The 21,675-nt window shown below is 47.6% G+C and overlaps 1 pseudogene; it reads left to right on the forward strand.

Annotated features, from left to right (window-relative positions):
- Window positions 1–214: 214 nt before the first annotated feature.
- LOC120985620 lies at window positions 215–19,308 on the forward strand (annotated as a pseudogene).
- The last annotated feature ends 2,367 nt before the right edge of the window (window positions 19,309–21,675 follow it).

Below are 21,675 nucleotides of genomic sequence, written 5' to 3' on the forward strand. Positions count from 1 at the left end.
GAAAAGCAGACCAAAGAGGCTCTGGTCCAACTCTGCAAACAGAGAGGCATCGATGCCACAGGCAAAAACAGTACCAGGATGATTTTTTAATTGATGGGGCAATACAAGTAGCAGCACCAGGTGGAAGCGGCTCAGGGGAGCCAAGCAATGGACGGCACTGCTATAACTGTTCCTCCTGAGGACACGAACAGCACAAATCCTCAGGAGGCAACAAATGGGTGAATGTGACCCTAACATGCGCCTGCAGCTCATTATGCAACATCAACAGGCTGCAGAATGCAAAGCCGAGAGAGAGGCTGCAGAATACAAAGCCGAGAGTGAGGCTGCAGAGCGCTAAATGGCTTTTGAGCTAGAAATGGCGAGAATTCAACAGAGCAGCAGTTCCCCACAAGCTCCATCTCAGGATGCACACCTAAGGAGACCCCGGGTGGGGAACTTCCCTAAGTTGGAAGAGGATGGTGACTTGGACATTTTTCTGCTGAGTTTTGAGAAAACATGCAGGCAGTACCAACTGCCCCGTGAGCAATGGGCACAGTATCTGACACCAGGGTTGAAATTCAAAGCCCTGGAAGAATTTTCGGCTCTTCCTGAAGAGCAAGATGGGGAATATGATGCCATAATTGAGGCCCTGATCAAAAAGTGCAATCTCACCCTAGAGGTCTACCGTAAACGGTTCAGGGGAATACAAAGGACTTCTATTGACAGTTATGCCGACGTTGTGAGTAGAGATGGCCTTGCGGTTCGCCCGGCTGTTGGTTCGCGGCGAACTTCGCATGTTCGCGATTCGCCGAACATGCCAACATATGGCGATATTCGCGCCCGCCATTTTCTTTTACATTGTGAAGAACTTTGACCCATGACACATCTATCAGGTGGTACAGGACAGTCAATTGAAAAGTTTCAGCACATGGACATACCCCTACCTTATAAATAGACCTGATCTGGCCGCCATTTTACATTGAGTCTTTCGTCAGTGTAGGGGGAGGTTGCTGTGTGGAGCAGTGACAGAATGTTAGGGATGTAAATCGCTAGCTAATAGGTCCGCAAAAGTCCTTTTAAGGACTGGTATAGGTGTGCTATTGATAGGTGTGCAGTACAGAGGGGTGTAATACTTTCTAACATAGAAAGCATATTATAGTGGATTTGTATTGTGCAGCAGTGGTGAGCGGTTCTCCAGCGATACTGCAGCTACACAGAGTGACAAACGCAATTACAAAAAATAATTATAACTGGTGTGATATACCAGTCGCCCCCCAAAATGACTGATTAAAGCGGGGTGTTATATACCAATATACTTTCTTTATAGTGTATTTGGGTACTGCAGCATTTGTTTGCTGTTTTTCTGCGTTTAGAGTTGAGCAGACACCTGGATGTTCGGGTTCGACGGGTTCGGCCGAACTTTGGAAAAAAGTTTGAGTTCGGGACCCGAACTTGACCCGAACTTGACCCCTAACCCGAACCCCATTGAAGTCAATGGGGACCCGAACTTTTGAGCACTAAAATGGCTGTAAAAATGTCATGGAAAGGGCTAGAGGGCTGAAAATTGCATCAAAATGTGGTTAAGAGCATGGCAAGTGCTCTGCAAACAAATGTGGATAGGGAAATGACTTTAAATAACATAGAATATGTAAAAATAAAAAAATAATGATCTTGATCTAGGAGGACGAGGTCCATATGGAGTAAGAGGTTGAGGAGGCGGTGGATGTGGCGGTGTAGGTGGAAGCGGCGGTGGAGGAGGGCGTAGCCTACACTTGTTTTTGGTTTTAAATTTTATTTTTTAAATTAGGGTACACCCCAAAACATTGGGAAATATAACCTGTGATAACCCCCTCCAGTCATGCAAAACACACGTTCAGACAAAACACTGGCTGCAGGGCAGGCCAGCACCTCCAAGCGGTAAAGGGCAAGCTCAGGCCATATGCCCAATTTTGAGACCCAGAAGTTGCAGGGGCTGACAGCTGTCAGTCAGTTCGTGTGGCGGCCACAGGTCTATTTATAAGGTGGGGGTATGTCCATGTGCTGAAACTTTTCAATTGACTGTCCTGTACCACCTGATAGATGTGTCATGGGTCAAAGTTCTTTACAATGTAAAAGAATATGGCGGGCGCGAATATCGCCATATGTTGGCATGTTCGGCGAATCGACCCAAAAATGGTGTTTTATTAATAGTAGAATATAAGCCCTGTATATACAGGGTGTATCTCACACAGCCTGACCCACACTAGGCCTCAATTAAATTTGTTTGCCCAAAATGGCTGTATTTTAAATGCCTGAATAGAAGCCCTGTATTTAAAGGGTGTATCTCATACACCCTGAACCAGACTAGGCCTCAATTAAAGATTTGTGCACCAAATGGCGGTATTTCAAATATCTGAATATAACCCAAATATATAAAGGGTGTATCTCACAATGACATCTGCAGCAAAGGCTGCCAACTAATTTTTTTTTGCCTAAACAGGTGTTTGTTTAATAACTGAATTTGACAGCAGTATATAACCCTGGAATTTCACTCGTGCTGATGCTGCAAGGCCAGAAAAATAGTGTTTTTAAAAAACCCAGAAAATGATGGCTGTATTTCTAGCTTAAATTGCACACTGAATAATCCAGATGTTGTATTTTACCAAAAAAGTGTTTTTTTGGTAACAGAATATGAAAGCTGTATATATTAAACTTGAATTTAACACTTGCAGATCTGGAAAATAGTGTTTTTTGGCAAAAAAGTGTGTTTTTAAAAACCCAGAAAATTATGGCTGTATTTCTAGCTTAAATTGCACACTGACTAATCCACATGTTGTATATTGCCAAAAAAGTGTTTTTTTGGTAACAGAATATGAAAGCTGTATATATTAAACTTGAATTTAACACTTGCAGATCTGGAAAATAGTGGTTTTTGGCAAAAAAAAATGTGTTTTTAAAAACCCAGAAAATGATGGCTGTATTTCTAGCTTAAATTGCACACTGAGTAAGCTTGCAAATGCACCAGATGTTGTAAATTGTCCAAATAAATGATGATTTTTAAAAAAAACTGATTTGTGCTGTTTTTAAAGCTTAGTTTCTATGTCCCAATAGCTCAGATGCAGTGCTGGTGCACCGAGCTTGCATAAAATGGCCGCCGCCCACCTAACTGACTTATAAAAGTTTTTTTTTTCCGTCACTGGGCTCAGGGCAGGATAAGAAAAATGGTGCACCCACACAACACAATGTATGTAGATCGCTAAGTTAGATTCACGTTTTGAGCAAAGATTCTCTCCTATTCTCTCCCTGAAATCACCAGCAGCATCCTCTCCCTACACTAAGCACAGCAGAGTGACGTGCAGCGCTACGTGACTCCAACTTATATAGAGGCTGGGCCACATGCTACACTGGCCAATCACAGACATGCCATTAGTAGGCATGGCTGTGATGGCTTCTAAGGGCACAGAGTTAAACGCTTGTTGATTGGCTGCTCTGCAGCCTTTCAAAAAGCACCGAGATATTGCGAACACCGAACCCGAACTTTTACTGAAATGTTCGGGTTCGGGTCCGGGTTCCAAAAATCCTGAAGTTTTACAGTTCGGGTTCGCTCAACCCTAGCTGCGTTCCCTCTGCTACACACAGTGACAAACGGTACTGGAAAAAATAATTAAAACTGGTGTGATATAGCAGTCGCCCCACAAAACAGCTGTTTGAAGCAGGGTGTAATATACCTTCTTCCACAAATACTGTGCTTTTATAGAGACTTTTGTCACAGGGTCATTTAAAAAATGACAGGCAGAGGAAGAGGCAGGCCCTTCCGCAGGGGTGGTAGGGGTCGGGCAGGAGCACCAGACCAGAGCATAAGTGGGAAGTTGCAGAAGGTGCGTGCGATTATGTCAAAGGACGCACCAGACTTGGTTGAGTGGCTCACTCAGCCTTCCGCTTCTGCACCCTCCTCATCCTCTCTATCTGCACCCTCTTCACTCTCTGCTGTGTGCACCCCCAAAGACACCACCACTAACACCACCATCACCATATCCCCTCCGCTCGAGTCGCAGGAATTATTTTCCGATCCACTACAAGACATTTTCGATGTACCCATATCAGCCCATGGAGGTTGGTCCCCCCTGTTGCTGCCTACTCCAAGATCTCTAATGTTAGTGGTGGGGAAGGTGACGTCGATGATGACGTGTCGATGGACGTCACGTGGGTGCCCACAAGAGAGGAAGAGGAGGGGAGTTCAGAGGGAGAGACGGAACAGCAGATAGGGAGAAGAAGCAGGCAGAACTTACATTGCACAGGAGGCAAAAAGCAGACTGCAAATGTATCAGGAGTGAGCCATCTACCATGCACGGTCACATCTGGCGCTCCCAGGACGCCGGCACATGGCTCCGCAGAGTGGGCTTTTTTTTTATGTGTTCACTGCTGATAATAGTGTTGCCATCTGCAGCCTTTGCTGTCAATGCATAAGTTGTGGTAAGCCAAACACTCACCTAGGGACGACTGCCTTAAGAAGGTACCTGGCCTCCCATCACAGAGCCCAGTGGGAGCAATGCCATCAGAACCCACAAAGCCACACTCCAGGCGCTCACAGTCCAGCCTCTTCTCCTTCTCCTCTCTCCTCCCAATTGTCCTCCACCCCACCTTCCACCGTGCCGTCCTCGCATTTATCTGGCAAAAGGCAGGCTTCCGTGGCCCAAATGTTCGAGAGTAAAAAGATGATGACGCCGGATAACCCTCTTTCCCAACGGCTGACCGCTGGCTTGTCAGAACTGCTAGCCTGCCAACTACTGCCATATAAATTTGTGGACTCGGAGGCCTTTAGAAAATTTGTGGCCATTGGAACACCGCAATGGAAGGTCCCAGGAAGGAAATATTTCTCCCAGAATGGCATCCCAGAGCTATATGGCCACGTTCAGTGGCAAGTGAATGTATCTCTGGCACACAGTGTTGGTGCCAAGATACATCTGACCACAGACAGTCTAGCAAACATGGGCAGGGAAGGTACATAACTTTTACTGCCCACTGGGTGAACCTTCTGACGGCAGTCAAGCATGCAACCCGTGGCACCCATGTAGATTTGGTGTTACCGCTACGGATTGCAAGCAGGCCTGCCTCTTCTTCTCCTCCTCCTGCTCCATCCTCTCTCTCCTCCTCGGCTGACTCCTCATTTTCCGATGCTACCATCTCTTCCGCTGCGCCCCCCAAGATCCGATTCCCCACTATTCGACGTGCCAGGTGAGACGTTGCCATGCTGTGCTGCGTCTGTTGTGCCTGGAATCCCAGACCCACACGGGTCCTGCTCTCTTTTCAGCTTTGTGTTCACAGGCAGATCAGTGGCTAACCCCACTCAATTTGAAAGTTGGTAAAGTGGTGTGCGACAACGGTGCCAATCTGATGAGCGCGCTGAAACAGGGCAAAATGACACATGTGCCGTGCATGGCACACGTCCTGAATTTAGTCGTGCATCGATTTGTTGCCAAATACCCTGGGGTCCAGGACGTCTTGCGGCAGGCCAGGAAAATCTCGGGCCATTTCAGAAGATCTTACACGGCCATGGCTCGCCTTGCTGACATTCAGCGGTGACACAACCTGCCGTCAGACGTCTGATTTGTGACTGTCCGACGCAATGGAACTCCACCTTGTATATGCTTGATAGGCTGCTCCAGCAGAAATGTGCAGTTTATTACTACCTGTACGAACTCTGCAGCAGGACAGGTTTCGGGGAGCTTGTTTTTTTTCACTGCACCAGTGGCAGCTAATGCTCGACACATGCAGACTTCTGCGGACATTTGATGAGATCACCAAACTGGTCAGTCACAGCCAGGGCACCATCAGTGACATCGTACCTTACGCCTTCTTTCTGGAGTGTGCATTGTGTCGTGTCATTGATCAAGCCGTCGAGGAGCAGGAGCTGGAAGATGAGGAAGTCACAATGCTGGATTAATTTCCTGGGGGGCTACTCCATCTGAGACAAGTCAACAACAGGAGTCTGAAGAGGATTTAGAGGAGGATGGTGCCAGGGCAGAGGAGGAGCAAGAAGAGCATGCTTTAAACCTTTCTGGGATCCCTGGTGGATGGGGGGAGGAGAACTAGGATGACATTATCCTGGATGATGAGCAGGAGCAAGGCCACTCCACCACTTCCAGTTTAGTGCAAATGGGGGCCTTCATGCTCCAGTGTTTTAAGAGGGACCACCGTATATAAACCATAAAAGGCAAGGACCAGGACTGGGTGGCAACGTACTTAGACCCCCGGTACAAACAAAAATGGCAGAAATTTTACCACCATCACAGAGGGCTGTCAGAATGCAGCACTTCCATGCCTTGCTTCGAGAAATGCTGCATTCTGCTTTTGCGGGCGCTGGCAGAGGAATTTCCACTCACAGAGAGAAACAGTTGCGGGTACCAATCCAACAGCGCCTGCAAGAAAAGGGTGGTTTGAAGATGTGTTGGTCACTTCGCATATGAGATCATTCTTCCAGTCAACCCATGAACAGCTGTCCTCCGGATCCAGCTTCAGGGATTGCCTAGACTGACAGGTGTCCGATTACATCGGGTTAACGGCTACTGGGTGGGCAGGCTTGACCTGTGGCCAGAGCTGGCACAATTTGCCATGAAACTGTTGGCTTGCCTCTCGTCCAGTGTCCTGTTCAAAAGGACGTTCAGCGCAGCAGGGGGGATTGTGACCGATAAGCACACTCGCCTAGCTCATGACAGTGTGGACTACCTCCCATTTCTAAAAATGAATGAGGCATGGATCTTGGAGGAATTCAACACATGTGACGAGTCGACCATGTTTGATTGAAATTCCTCATGACAGCCCACAAATATCCGCCACCACCCAGAACAAATCATGGTCCCTGTCTTAGGTAAATACAGCGGCATAAAAGGCCTTTTATGTCCGTTGAATGCATCATTTTTGGTGCCTGTACTGGCCGACACTTACATATTTATCTTGTGAACGTCTAATGTACCTCCAGCCACAGAATCCAAAGTTCTTTGCTATCAGGTGAATGCCTATTGGCTAGTTTTTGGGGCCTGTACTGGCTGACAGTAACATTTTAATCCCGTGTCCGCCTAGTCCCTCCAGCCACAGAATCCTACAAAATTCTTGATCATGCTGAGTTAGGCCGAGCTATGTGTTTGACTTAAACTACACTATAAACGTAACATCTCCCTGCTGCTGTTGCCATCATGATCCTTTGTAGCTATGTGAAGGCCTCATACTACACCGTTACCTTTACCTGATGCTGTTGTCCATATCAAGCTGATTTCTTATGTGTAGGCCTCAAAATACTCCTTTACCTTTACCTGCTGCTGCTGTCCTCATCAAGCTTATTTATGTGTAGGCCTTATACTACACTGTTAACATATACCTACTACTGCTGTCTGTCTGGACCCTGCTGAGTTTGCCCCTGGACTAAAGGGTCCTTACTGCTAAGTTCTCTGTTAAAATCACACAAAAACATAAGATTATAAAAAAAACTAAATAATTGAAAAAAACTATTTATGTCTTCCTGCAGATCCATTAACTCTTCCAGTTCTTTCGTATGCATGCTTTCAAATTGATGCAGCTTTGCCGTAGCTTTCTGCAGCTTTGACGTGGCTTTCTGCAGCTTTGACGTGGCTTTCTGCATCTGGTCCCGTATTGCCCTTACCGCTTTCAGGTGATCCTCCTTCATTTTAAATTATATTTTTTTTCTGTTAGGAAAAAAATATATAAATAATTGTTACAATTAGGAATTCGAGTCAATTATTGCATTTTGTGGAGTATTTGGTTTAGTGCTGACGATTTACATCTAAATTGTTATGTATACGATATTAACTATAATTATATATTATGTTATTTAGTGACAGTTTAGTAGAGTATAATGTTACGTTTTTGGTTATTTAATATTAGTTTTTGTAGATAATAGAGTTATTGTGCAGTGCTGTTTTATATTACTGTAGTTTGTGTTGTCCGATCATTGTTGGCCTTTAATATTCTTCATGACCTGTTCTATAATAGTATGGAGCCGGTAATTACTATCTATTACAAAAAAAATTGAAATTGAAATTTAGAATATTAATTATTTCCCTTTTTTTATTATATATATATTTTTTAGAATAAGACATTAAGAATTTTACAAAATTTTACCACTGTCATGAAGTACATTGTGTGAAAAGTAAATGTAACTATGCCCGTGATAAGTAAAAGAGTTTTAAAGTTATTAGCACATAAAGTGAAACAAGTCAGATAAAAAATAAATAAAAATGAAGGTAAAAACGGGCCTGGGGTAGAGAGGGTTAATTTTTCTGAATATGTAATGTATACAGAATTAGAATAATGTGTGCACATATTTACCCTACTGGCGCGGGGTAGTAACTAACTCCTCCTCGGAGTCTTCGTCAGGAGCTGGGGTGGGGATATCCTCCTCAGCAGGAGCAGTGGTGGTGGTGTCATGGCCTTTTGAGGATCCTGGCTCTTCTCCAACATTGCCTACATCAGTTGGGGTAGTGGCGAGCACATTCTGGGAGGGGCCCGCCTGCTCATCCTCCTCCTCTGTGGATACCTCCACCACGTCCAAATCAGACCGGGAAACCACGGTTGGAACGGGAACCCCTGTAATCACACAACGTTCAAAGTTAGACAAACAGCTCTGAACTCATAACAAATGCTAATTAAAGGGGTTGTCCGGGTTCAGAGCTGAACCCGGACATACCCTTATTTTTACCCAGGCAGCCCGCCTGAAGCTAGCATCGGAACATCTCATGCTCCGATGCACTCCCTTGCCCTGCGCTAGATCGCGCTGGGCAAGGGCTCTTTGTATATCATAACACACTGCCGGGTGGAAGCTTCCGCCCTGCAGTGTGTTTGGTGACGTCAACGGCTCTGATGGGCGGGCTTTAGCGCTGCCCTAGCCATTTTACTGGCTAGGGCAGTAGCTCGCCCATCAGTGCGGGTGACGTCACTGGGCTTCGTGGCAGCCCTATGGAGAGCCCCGGTACATCACTGGAACTCCTAAAAATGCCTTTGCCCTGCGTGATTTAGCACAGGTCAAAGGAGAGCATCGGAGCAAGAACTGATCCGATGCTCATGTCAGAGGGGCTGCCAGGGTGAAAATGGGGATATGTCCGGGTTCAGCTCTGAACCCGGACAACCCCTTTAAGGCTAGTTTCACACTAGCGGCATGGACCTCCAGAACAGCCTGAACAGCCTGTCGGATCCGTCCTGCCGCTAGTGTATGTGTGGACCAGGACTACCGCTCCAGCCCCATTGACTATCATGGGAGCGGGACAGAGTTCCAGGGCCGGAAACGCCAAACCATGCCCAGATTCGGCCAGAATAAAACTACGACATGTCAGCAGGTTTGAAGGAGTGCCGGCCCCGGAACGCCACCCCCCTCCTATGATAGTCAATAGGGCCGGAACGGAAGTACAGGGCCAAAGGTACACCAGCGTCAGGACGGATCCGCCAGGCTGTTCACCTGCCGGAACAGCCTGGTGGAGGTCCATGCCGCTAGTGAGAAACTAGCCTGTGGATGTATGTAATGTAATAATGGACAGGGCCTTTTACTGTAATACAGAATGATGATTGCAGTTTATGTATATATACACACATGTATATTTATTATGTGTGTTTGCAAAGTACGAAATAAGCCAGTTACATCATACATCACTACCGCACTGTGTGGATAAATATACAGTCAGGTCCATAAATATTGGGACATCCACACAATTCTAACATTGTTGGCTCTATACACCACAAAAATGGATTTGAAATGAAACAAACAAGATGTGCTTTAACTGCAGACTGTCAGCTTTAATTTGAGGGTATTTACATCTAAATCAGGTGAACGGTGTAGGAATTACAACAGTTTACATATGTGCCTCCCACTTGTTAAGGGACCAAAAGTAATAGGACAATTGGCGTCTCGGCTGTTCCATGGCCAGGTGTGTGTTATTCCCTCATTATCCCAATTACAATGAGCAGATAAAAGGTCCAGAGTTCATTTCAAGTGTGCTATTTGCATTTGGAATCTTTTGCTGTCACCTCTCAAGAGGAGATCCAAAGAGCTGTCACTATCAGTGAAACAAGCCATCATTAGGCTGAAAAAAACAAAACAAACCCATCAGAGAGATAGCAAAAACATTAGGCGTGGCCAAAACAACAGTTTGGAACATTTTTTTAAAAAAAGGAACACACCGATGAGCTCAGCAACACCAAAGACTCGGAAGACCACGGAAAACAACTGTGGTGGATGACCGAATAATTATTTCCCTGGTGAAGAAAACACCTTTCACAACAGTTGGCCAGATAAAGAACACTCTCCAGGAGGTAGGTGTATGTGTATCAAAGTCAACACAAGACTTCACCAGAGAGAATACAGAGGGTTCACCACAAGATGTAGACCATTGGTGAGCCTCAAAAACAGGAAGGCCAGATTAGAGTTTGCCGAACGACATCTAAAAAAGCCTTCACAGTTCTGGAACAACATCCTATGGACAGATGAGACCAAGATCAACTTGTACCATAGTGATGGGAAGAGAAGAGTATGGAGAAGGAAAGGAACTGCTCATGGTTCTAAGCATACCACCTCATCAGTGAAGCATGGTGGTGGTAGTGTCATGGCGTGGGCAGGGGCGGGCTGGGCCGGGGGGCAGGGAGGCAATTGCCCCCCAGGCCGGCCTAAATAAACGGCCGCTGGGCCGCCCGTCTTTAAATTTTTTTTAATTTTTTTTTATTCTTCAGGGCCGCACCGCCGATCACCACAGTCGGCGCGGCCCTGAATGTAATTGTGGCCGTGCTGTGTGCTGTGGGGCAGGGGAGGGAGAGGCGTGTCCCTCCCCTGTTCTTCTGATAGGGCGCAGGCACTAATGCCTGCAGTCTATCAGAGGCCGGCTCAGGCAGCGCGATGACGTCATTATCATCTCGACGCCTGAGCCGGGCAGCACACAGCAGGGACACAGGCCGGAAGAGGCTTGCATCGCTGCTGATGGAGGTAAGTATTAGTGTTTTTTTTTTCTTCTTTGCGGGGGATCTGGCACTATGGGGGGACTTGCACTATAGGGGGAGCTGGCACTATAGGGGGGGCTGGCACTTTGGGGGGGATCTGGCACTATGGGAGGGATCTGGCACTATAGGGGGGAGCTGGCACTATAGGGGGGAGCTGGCACTTTGGGAGAGATCTGGCACTATGGGGGAGCTAGCACTGGGGGGGGGCACTATAGGGGGAGCTGGCACTATAGGGGGGGCTGGCACTATGGGGGGGCTGGCACTGTAGGGGGAGCTGGCACTATAGGGGGAGCTGGCACTATAGGGGAGGCTGGCACTATGGGGGAGCTGGCACTATGGGGGAGGAGCTGGCACTATGGGGGGGCTTGCACTATAGGGGGAGCTGGCACTATAGGGGGGGCTGGCACTATGGGGGAGCTGGCACTATGGGGATGCTGGCACTATAAGGGGGCTGGCACTATGGGGGGCTGGGACTATGGGGAAGCTGGCACTATGGGGGCATTTCTTACTGGCACATTATGGGGGGGCACTATGGGGGAGAGGAGCACTATGGGGGTATCTGGGGGCTCTAAAGGGGCTTTTTTTAATTATTGGCACATTCTGGGGGGCACTATAGGGGAGAGCAGCACTATGGGGCATCTGGTGTTACTATAGGGGCATTATTTGGGGGCACTATGGGAAAGTGGGGGCTCTAAAGGGGCCTTTTGTATTGGAACATTATGGGGGCACTATGGCATTTGGTGGCACTAAGGGGGCATTTTTTACTGGCACATTATGGGAGGCACTATAGGGGAGAGCGGCACTATGGGGCATTATTTGGGGGCACTATGGGGGAGTGGAGCACTATTGGGGCATATGGTGGCACTATGAAGGGGCATTTTTTTACTGGCACATTGTGGGGGAGAGGAGCACTATAGGGGCATCTGCTGGGGGCACTAAGGGGCATTTTTTTACTGGCATATTATGGGGGACACTATGGGGAAGGGGGAGAGGAGCAGTATGAGGGCATTTACTGGGGCACTATATAGGGGTATTTTATACTGGCATACATTATGGAGACATTAGCTCAACTGCGGGCACTAAGCGGGGGTATTTCATGTACTGTCATATTATAGGGAAAATTAGTACTACTAGGGGGTATTATGGGGATCTTTACTACTACTGGGGGCTATGAGTAACATGATTACTAGGGCACTATAGGGGCATTATTACTACTAAGTGTGCTCTGGCAGAGAATTATTTCTATTGGTGGGATTTTGGGGAGCACTGTTACTTTGGGGGCACCCTGGCATAGTATCAGCTTAGCACAATTATTTTTGGGGGACATTATCTTTATACTATTAGTGTCTGGGCGCAGTTATTTTTTAGAGCACTGTGTGCCAATAATTGTTTAAGGGGGCACTATCTGTGTGGTAGTAGTATTCCCAGGGGTACTGTTTCTGCAGTATAGTATTGGGGGCATAGTGGGTACAGTATAGGGGGCACTATCTGTGTGGTAGTAGTATTTCCAGGAGGACTGTTTCTGCAGTATAGTATTGGGGGTGGCAGGAAACTAATGTCTGTTTCTCCATCTCTGCATGGACGGGAGATGGCAGAAAAATCATCATGGCGGTCTGGTCTGAATGGAGAAGATGAAGAAAGAGAACGTCTACATCAAAGGTGACATCACTGGATGTAAGAGGTATGTGGTGCTATGTAGGAGAGGAGATGCTCCGGCTCCTCCTCCTGCCATTTGCAGAAGGAGGATTCAGAGCTGGGTGAGGACGACGAAAGGTGTGAACAGTAGCAACCTCACCACCACCAGCATGATCCGCCACATGGCAGCCAAGCACCGCAATAAGTGTGAGGAACGCCTGGGTCCACAATCGTGTCCGCGGGTCACACCACTGCCTCCTCTTCCCCTATGTTGCGTGACGACCAATCACCTGTCGAAGGCGCAGGCCCGGATGCCTCCTGCTCTGCACCTGTACCGTCGCAAGCACCATCAGCGACCACATCCAATTCCCTGTCCCAGCGCAGCGTCCAAATGTCTTTACCCCACTGGGTGAACGTAGTGGAGGCTGGGAGCGACTTGTACCCTGGGATGGCACAGGTGTTACCGACGCCCAGGATTGCGGGCCCTACTTCCATCAGGGTTACCGCCAGCACCTATGTAAGTGGCTCCTCCTCCGCCGCCTCCTCCACTTCCACCACTGAATTCTCCGCTTGCAGCACCAGTCAGCCATCAGCTGGTAGCTGGAAGCAGTGTAGCACTGCTGTGGGGATGCGTCAACAGGCCGTGCTGATGATGATATGCTTAGGGGATAAACAGCACACTGCCGCAGAGCTGTGGCAGGGGATAAGAGACCAGACTGAGCTGTGGCTCTCGCCACTCAACCTGCAACCAGGCATGGTTGTGTGTGATAATGGGCGTAACTTGGTGGCGGCTTTGGAGCTCGGCAAGCTCGCACACATCACATGCCTAGCCCACGTCTTTAATTTAGTGGTTCAGCAGTTTCTGAAAACCTACCCCAATTTGCCCGAGCCACTGGCGAAGGTGCGCCGCGTGTTTGCTCATTTCCGCAAGTCATCAACAGCTTAAGCCGGTCTGTTGACGTTGCAGCAGTGCTTGAAATTGCCAGCTCACCGGCTGTTGTGCGACGTGAGCACGCGCTGGAACTCCACGTTACACATGTTGGCCAGGCTTCGTGAGCAGCAAAGGGCAGTAATGGAATACCAGCTGCAGCACGGTCGTCGCCTTTCCAGTCAGCTTCCGCTCTTCACAAGCGAGGAGTGGGCATGGATGTCTGACCTCTGTGAGGTGTTAAGAAACTTTGAGGAATCGACACAGATGGTGAGCGGTAATAACGCTATTGTCAGTGTAACCATCCCACTTCTGTGTCTACTCAAACGCTCACTGCTCACAATTAAGGCCGACGCTGTTCGTGGGGAAGAGATGGAATTGGGGGAAGAAGACATGACCCTGGGTGATAGCCAGACAACCCTCAGTTTGTCTTCTCAGCGCGTATTGGAGGAGGAGGAGGAGCAGGAGATGGTTGCCTCCGCTACACAGGGTAGTAGCCATGGAACTTTAATTCCATCTGTTCAGCGTGGGTGGACAGAAGAGGAGGAAGAGGATGAGGAGATAGACAGTCATCCTCCTGATGACGACAGCGAAGTCGTGCCCACTGGTACTCTGGCACACATGGCTGACTTCATGTTAGGCTGCCTTTCCCGTGACCCCCATGTTATACGCATTTTAGATAACAGGGATTACTGGATATTCACCCTTCTGGACCCCCGCTACAAAGAGAACTTCTCATCTCTCATTCCTCAGGTGGAGAGGACGAGCAAAATGGTGCTATACCAGAAGTTCCCTGTTGACAGATTGCTGCAAAAATTTCCATCTGACAGCGCTGGCAGTAGAGTCCGTACTTCCTTGGGCAACCGAGGTGGGGAGACAAGGGGAACACACAGCACTTCCAGCAAAGGCAGGGCAACACTCTCCAAGGCCTGGGACAGTTTTATGACACCCCGTCAGCACCCTCAACATGATGCACGTCCTGGTGTCACAAGGAGGGAAATGTTTTGGAATATGGTAAAGGAGTACGTAGCAGACCGTCTCAGCGTCCTCAGTGATCCCTCAGTGCCTTACAACTACTGGGTCTCCAAGCTGGACACGTGGCACGAACTGGTGCTCTACGCCTTTGAGGGTGCTGACCTGCCCTGCCGCCAGAGTTTTGTCTGAGCGGGTATTTAGTGCTGCTGGTGGCATTATAACAGATAAGCGGATCCGGCTGTCAACTGAAAATGCTGACAGGTTGACTCAGATATAATCGCAAATTTTTTAAATACACGTATTAAGAATAAATGTCCTCAACAACACAGCAAAAATTATTTAATTGTCAGAAGGGGAAATATTAGATTTAATGTTACCGTTATAAGATAAGATTGTATTCCTATTGTGTGTGTATGGTGTGTGAGCAATCGTATATTGGCCTGATGAGCTGAGATCTACGGTACCTGTCTAGTGAAGTGACAGTATGTTATGTGGTGTACAGCTGGTTCGCCTTCCCATGGTGCACCCTGGGTAACGCTAAATGAACCAGCAATTACTGGTGGACAGATAAAACTAAATTCTATAGACCAACAAGACATGAACAGTAATCTATAGATTGTGTGTGTCTGTGTATGTGTGGTATATACCGTAGTGTGTGGCAGGAAAACGAATGTGCATGTGAGTGATATTTCTTTGCTGTGTTTACATACATACATGCTACAGACAAAGTACTGTGATGTCAAAACAATACTTATTTCAACAATCATGAATATCTAATCAGTCTTGATAAAAGATGAAGTTATATGCATTGCTCAAATATATTCACATATTAGTTAAGATTTGCGCACTCGCAAATATTTTATAACACTCTTGATTATTAAACAGATATTGTTCAAACATGCATAAAAAATGTAATCAAATACAGTGGTGTACTTACAGTTACCAGGAGTTCCTCCTCTTTTTCGCTGAATCTATTGGCCACCATTTTCCAATCTTCCAACTATTGCAATGTTTGAAAAAGTTTGTCACGCATTCTAAGCCCCGCCCATAATACGCACAAAAATTAGCATAATGCGAATATCACGATAGTGATAGCGACTATGCGAATTCGAGAATATTTAATGAATATATGTTGAATATTCTATCAAATATTCGAGAATTATCGCAAATTCGAATATTACCCCTGCCGCGCATCTCTTCCTCATCGTCGCGAAAATTGTTGGCAACCATCTTTTCTAATCGCATCCAACTTCGGTCTGGTGGAAACAGTTGCTATAGTGGGTCGCGCCTATTTTGCAATTATATTGCCGATATTTCGCATTGAAAAAAATAATGAATGGAGATCGCAAATTTGAATAATGCATCTGGTATGTCACTGTCCATGTTGTGTGATTATTTGTGCACTTCTAGTAATTATTTCTTGGCTGCAAATATGAGCTGAAGGTTTTTCAGGTTCACCTGCCATTAAAATGAATGAGACCCACCGCGAACCGTCCCGGCAGATGTTCGTCCATCACTAGTTGTGAGCAGCTTAAGGACTACCTTTCGGCAGTGGACAAGAGGACTATTTCCACCTTTGTTGAGTTGGAGGACCTCATGGTCAAGGACCAGTTTCTCCATATCTGCCCTGTGGATGTGAAGCAGTTTATCTGTGACAGAGAGCCTAACACAGCAGACCAGGCAGCCCAAATTGCGGACTCTTATACAGCCAACAGGATGCACGACACCCGGAAGCCACCCGTAACTAGATGGAAGGGAGGTAAGCAAGTGGGAGCCCCCACTCCCTCCCCCAGCCGATACCCAGGGCATCCTTCTTCTACATCTGGGGCCCAGGGAACTAGCCCTGTTTTTACGTATCCCTGCAGATGTTTTACCTGTAACAAGGTGGGGCATGTGAGTGTCATGTGTCCCGATAAGAGAAGGAGCACCCCTACCTCCCACCAACCATCTGTGCACCCCTCTTCTGTCCTATTTGTGGCCGGGGCTGAAGGGAAAGCTATGGATAACTTCCAGTCTGTTACCATGGGCAATAGGGTTACAGTTGGCCTCCGCAACACTGGAGCAGAAGTGACCCTTGAGCGACCAGAGATGGTCAACTTGGCGGACATAATTCCAGGAAAGACCATGTCGGTGATAGGAGTAGGGGGGGGGGTCAGCCCTGCCGTGCCCATGGCCCTTGTGTATCTGGACTGGGGAGCAGGCAAGGAACTGAGAGAAGCAGGGGTATATGACACTATCCCTACCAATGTGCTGCTGGGCACAGACCTGAGGCGGATGTTGTCCCACTATGTGCCTATATCTCAAACCGAGGCCACTACTACCACAGAGACAGGTACTTCAGCAACAACGTCCCGTGATAACCTGTGCAAATGTAGCGACTTGGAGGGAGCGCTAGGAAATGATGGCCAGATTGATATTTCTCAGGCTGATGGTCAGGACTGTCTGCATGTTGCTGCCGTGACTCGTATTCAGACTGCTCGTAAACCTCCAGCCACTGTCATGGATGATGCATCCCCCACTGGAATACCTATTGAAGAGGGCCCTACTCTTACCATAGAGCCTCCTAATGTGATTATTCCCCCTGGGGTCCCATCTATGCCCTCAGAGGATCCCATCTCAGTGTCTGGAGTAGTGAGCCCATCAAGCCATGGTCTGCAGATGGATAGTGCAGCTTTCCAAAAAGCCCTGCTAACAGACCCCAGCCTGGAGGCCCTGAGACGACTCGCCAAACAACCCCCTACTGAGTCTGACAAGGCAAGGATGCCGGACACCAAGGTGGGCTTGGGAGATGGCAGTTGAGCCAATCTCCCATGCCAATTCTAAAAGGGGGGGATGTCATGAATATGATGTGGGGGTGCCTACTTGTAGTAGCTATTATAGAAGTATATGTGCTGTGTGTCTGTTGTATAAGGTGTAATTTCTGCTGGATAGAAGGGTCCTTCCCCAAATGGCTGAGTGTTTTGAAGCCTACATTCTATCCCAGCAGGGTGGAGTCGGGCAGGCTGGGACTCTGCCAGCTACAAGAGATGCAGATGGACAGTTCTCCTCATGTTCCTGTCATATCTAACACCTCTCGCTGCTAGGTACTAGTTTCAAAGAAGAATCTGCTCCCCCTGATAAACCAGATACTGGAGGAAGTGGGCTCATTTTGAAGGGAGATTTGAAAACATTAAAACAAAGAGATTTCAATATTCAATGCCCTCAATTGTCCCCCAATGGAAGAACTAGGATTTGGTTAGTCAATGACAGGGCCGACCAGAAACTGGAAACCAATCCAAGTTCTATAAAATTGTTGCATGGACATATTTTCAGTGTTACACCGTGTGGGAGTCACAGCCGAGCTGATGGTTAGCCATTTTCCTACCCTTCTCCCGGGGCAGTAAGTTCTTATTTACTGTTTTTACCCATTTATTTTACTCTTACTGTTTTGTATGTTATTTTTACTTTGTCTCATCTTACATCTGTTTTTGTAAGCACTGCACTATTTTTTGTGTATGATATATTCCCTTTATAAGTCCGCCTTGTTGCTCTAAAGAATCCATAGCCTGAACGTGTGACTGTGTTATTGCAGAACGTATATACATGGAGTGTGCAACGTTTCCGGCTTATGTCAAAGTCAGTGGTGGCAGCTGGTGTTTGGGATGTTGAGTCTGTGCCGCACTGTGCCGCACAGACTGTGCGTGTTTTGGGTGTGAACTACACTCACTTAGCAGCCTTAGTGTGTGGTGTGCACGGAGTGAGAGCTTGGAAGTAGTCTGGGGCCCCTGGCAGACCCATCCCTGGTTGCGAGATGCGGGTGCGTACGTGACAACATATAACTGTACTGCTGAAAGGCAAATTTCCCTTACGTCCTAACCAGCAGCACAAGTGGGGGTTTATCAGCCCCAGTGAAACTGGTAGGACAGACGAAATGTTTAATGCAGTCAAGTAATCAATCAGAACAATTAAGTAATTAGCGTCCCCATACACCAGTGTGTGTTTTTATGTCCTTTTGGACTGCAGGACAGATGGGGGCAGCCATTTGGCTGCCTTATATTTTATATTTCTCTAACCTCCTGCTATGTTCGGCTACTTCCTCCAGTCACCTGCTGCTCTGTGTGGAGCTGGTGCTCCTGCGCCCTCAAATCTGGCGCCAAATTGAATTATAAAGAGCCTCCGTTCCATCCAGGTTGTTTCTGTTTGCAGCCTGGTTTGGTTAGAGAACTATTGTAGTTAGCAACTTATTGTCCTTTGGGTATGTCTAGTACTTCTCTTTCTCTAATGAATAATGATTGTTCATTTATTATGGCTTACTTTTTTTGCAGATAATGTCTTCTGACAGTGATGGTGATTGGTCTGGGTGCAAAGCAACATCCAAGCGCAGACATCTGGCGTGTAGGTATTGTGACAACCCTCTAGCAGACACTTATGAATTTAATAGGTGTCCTTATTGCCGTCCTCCTCCTCTGCCTCCTAATATGGAGCCTACCATACAGGAGGTAGTAGTCTGGGTAAAGGACTTTGTGGAGTCCTCAATGAACACCCTAAAGGATTCCTTGTTGTCCAGAGGATCCCATGCCCAATCTCCTCAGAGTTCTACTCCCATGCAGGAGGAAGCCTACCATACCATGGACGAAGTCCATTGCTCTGAGTCTAGCGGGGAGGAAGAAGAGGCCGTAAGGTGCTTCTTTCTTGTAGAGAAGACCCAGAGATCACTTAGATCCATCCGGTCGGGGGACCAGGATGTTGATCCTGGGGAAGCTTCAGAGTCCACCTTTAGGGGGCCAAGGGCCATCAAAGTGGACGAGACTCTGTATCAATTAATGAAACTAGAATGAAAGCATCCTGAGAAGGCACCAGTCATCTCAAAGCGCTTCAAGTCCATGTTCCCAATTGTGATATCTCAGTTTGACCAGTGGGGCACTGTGCCCAAAGTTGATTTGGCAATTGCAAAATTGTCCAAGAGGACCCTTGTCCCGGCTGAGGATGGCTCCAACTTACAGGACCAGATGGACAGGCAGGTGGAATGCACCCAGAGAAGATCTTACTCCACCGCTGCTGCCTCAGCCTCTGTGGCTATATCCCCTACGGAGGTAGCCATCTTCCTTCATAAGTGCCTCCGGCAGGTGCAGTTGGATATCAACTCTGGCATATCCCGTGAGTTAAAGTTAGCCACTAAGGCTATGGCCCTCTCTTCAGCTGGAAGGAGACCACTATGGCTAAAACCTTGGGTGGCAGATACTGCCTCCAATTATAATCTATGCAGCCTTCCTTACGAACCAAGTAGGCTCTTTGGGGCCGAACTGGACCGCATCATGGAGGGTCTTGCCGATAAGAAAGGTAAATGCCTCCCTCAAACCCCTAGGCATAGATGCTTTCAGGGCCAATCCAGGCCTCAGCGAGGCCGTGGGTCCCAGAAGAGAGGATCGTATAGTTCCTGTGGGAACAAAAACAATAAGTCAGACCAGTGACGGTCCTCCCCTTCCGCCATATCCAGCCATAAATTTAACTCCTATTGTTTCAGACCTCCCAGTCGGAGGCCGTTTAACTTTTTTTCTAAGTACATGGACAGAGTTTGTTCCAGATCCCTGTGTCCTGAATATAATAAGGACAGGGTTCATGATAGAATTTCTTTCTGTGCCCCCAGGAAATTTTATTTTCACAAAATTACTTCCCCGCGACAAGCAAGGGGTGTTGGAGGAGTCCATACTGGAATATAGGTGGAAAGGGGCCTTGGAGGAGGTTCCTCCAGAAGACTTTGGATCCAGTATTTATTCGGCAGTTTCCCTTGTTCCCAAACCCACAGGAGGTTGGCGCATGATCATAGATCTCCGCTACCTCAACCGATTTATAAAGAAAAGGCGGTTCCCGGATGGAAACCATAAAATCGGTAATCAGGGTCCTGAGCCCAGGAGACCTGATGGTTACACTGGATCTAAAGGATGCCTATCTTCACATCCCTGTGTGCCAGGCCCACAGGAAGTATCTACGAATGTCAGTGAGTATCAGGGGACTCAGAAACATTTTTAGTTTGCCGCGCTTCCCTTTGGCATCACAACCGCCCTCAATATCTTTACCAAGGTGGTAATAGCTGTAGTAGCTCCCCTCAGATTGAGAGGCCTGGAAATCATTCCATATCTGGACGATTGGCTCCTCAAAGTCCACTTGGTAGAGACTCTTCATCTTCTGCAGGCTCAGTCCTTCCTCCAGAGTTTGGGCTGGATTATCAGTTGGCAGAAATCAGATATTTCTCCCTCCACTACCAGGAGGTTCCTGGGGTTCATAATAGATTCTGCCAACATGACGCTCTCCCTTTCTCCGGAAAGGAAGTTAAGCATTTCCAAGACTACAGATCAACGCATGGTTCCCCGCCAGGTAACTATCAGAGTTTTGATTAGGATGTTAGGCCTAATGTCAGCAGCCGTGGATGCAGTTTCTTGGGCCTTGTGGCATATTCGCCCTCTTCAAGCGGAAGTTCTGAGTCTATGTTATCGAACTCCCAGAGGGCTAGAGACAAAGTTCTCCATGTCATCTCAACCCGGCCGCTCTCTGAAGTGATGGAAGCAGGTCAAAGATGGGAGGTCCTTGATCCAACCTTGTTGGATCCTGTTGATGACAGATGCATCCCTACTAGGCTGGGGTGCCGATCTAGAGGAACTTCAAGTTCAAGGATCCTGGAGCCCTCAAGAGCGTTTGATGTCATCCAATCTGAGAGAACTCAGAGCAATCCGGATAGCTCTTTTAAATTTTTTCCCCCTTATCAGAAACAAGGCTGTAAGGGTTCGCTCAGACAATTGTACTGTGGTGTCTTACATCAACAGACAGGGAGGCACCAGGTCTCAGAGTCTACTCTCAGAAGTAGGTCTAATTCTGCAGAGCAAAATCTTTCCCACCTCTCAGCAGTCCACATTCGGGGGTCCTTGAATGTGGTTGTGGACCAGCTCAGCAGAGGGACCCAGCTCTAGGAGAAATGTCTCTGAATCAGGAGATCTTTCATCAGATCACTCTCCGGTAGGGTCGCCCAGACATAGATCTTATGGTGACAAGATTCAATGCCAAAGTGGAAACGTTCTGTTCCCTGTATCGGGAGGACAATCCTTTGGCAGTAGACGCTCTGTCAGTTCCATGGGAGTTCAGGCTGGCCTGCATCTTTCCTCCCATCGCCATGATACCCAGGGTATTGATGAAGTTTCGGCAGGACCAAG

The sequence above is a fragment of the Bufo bufo genome, chromosome 1 (assembly GCF_905171765.1).
Source record: "Bufo bufo chromosome 1, aBufBuf1.1, whole genome shotgun sequence".
Classification (NCBI taxonomy): Eukaryota; Metazoa; Chordata; class Amphibia; order Anura; family Bufonidae; genus Bufo; species Bufo bufo.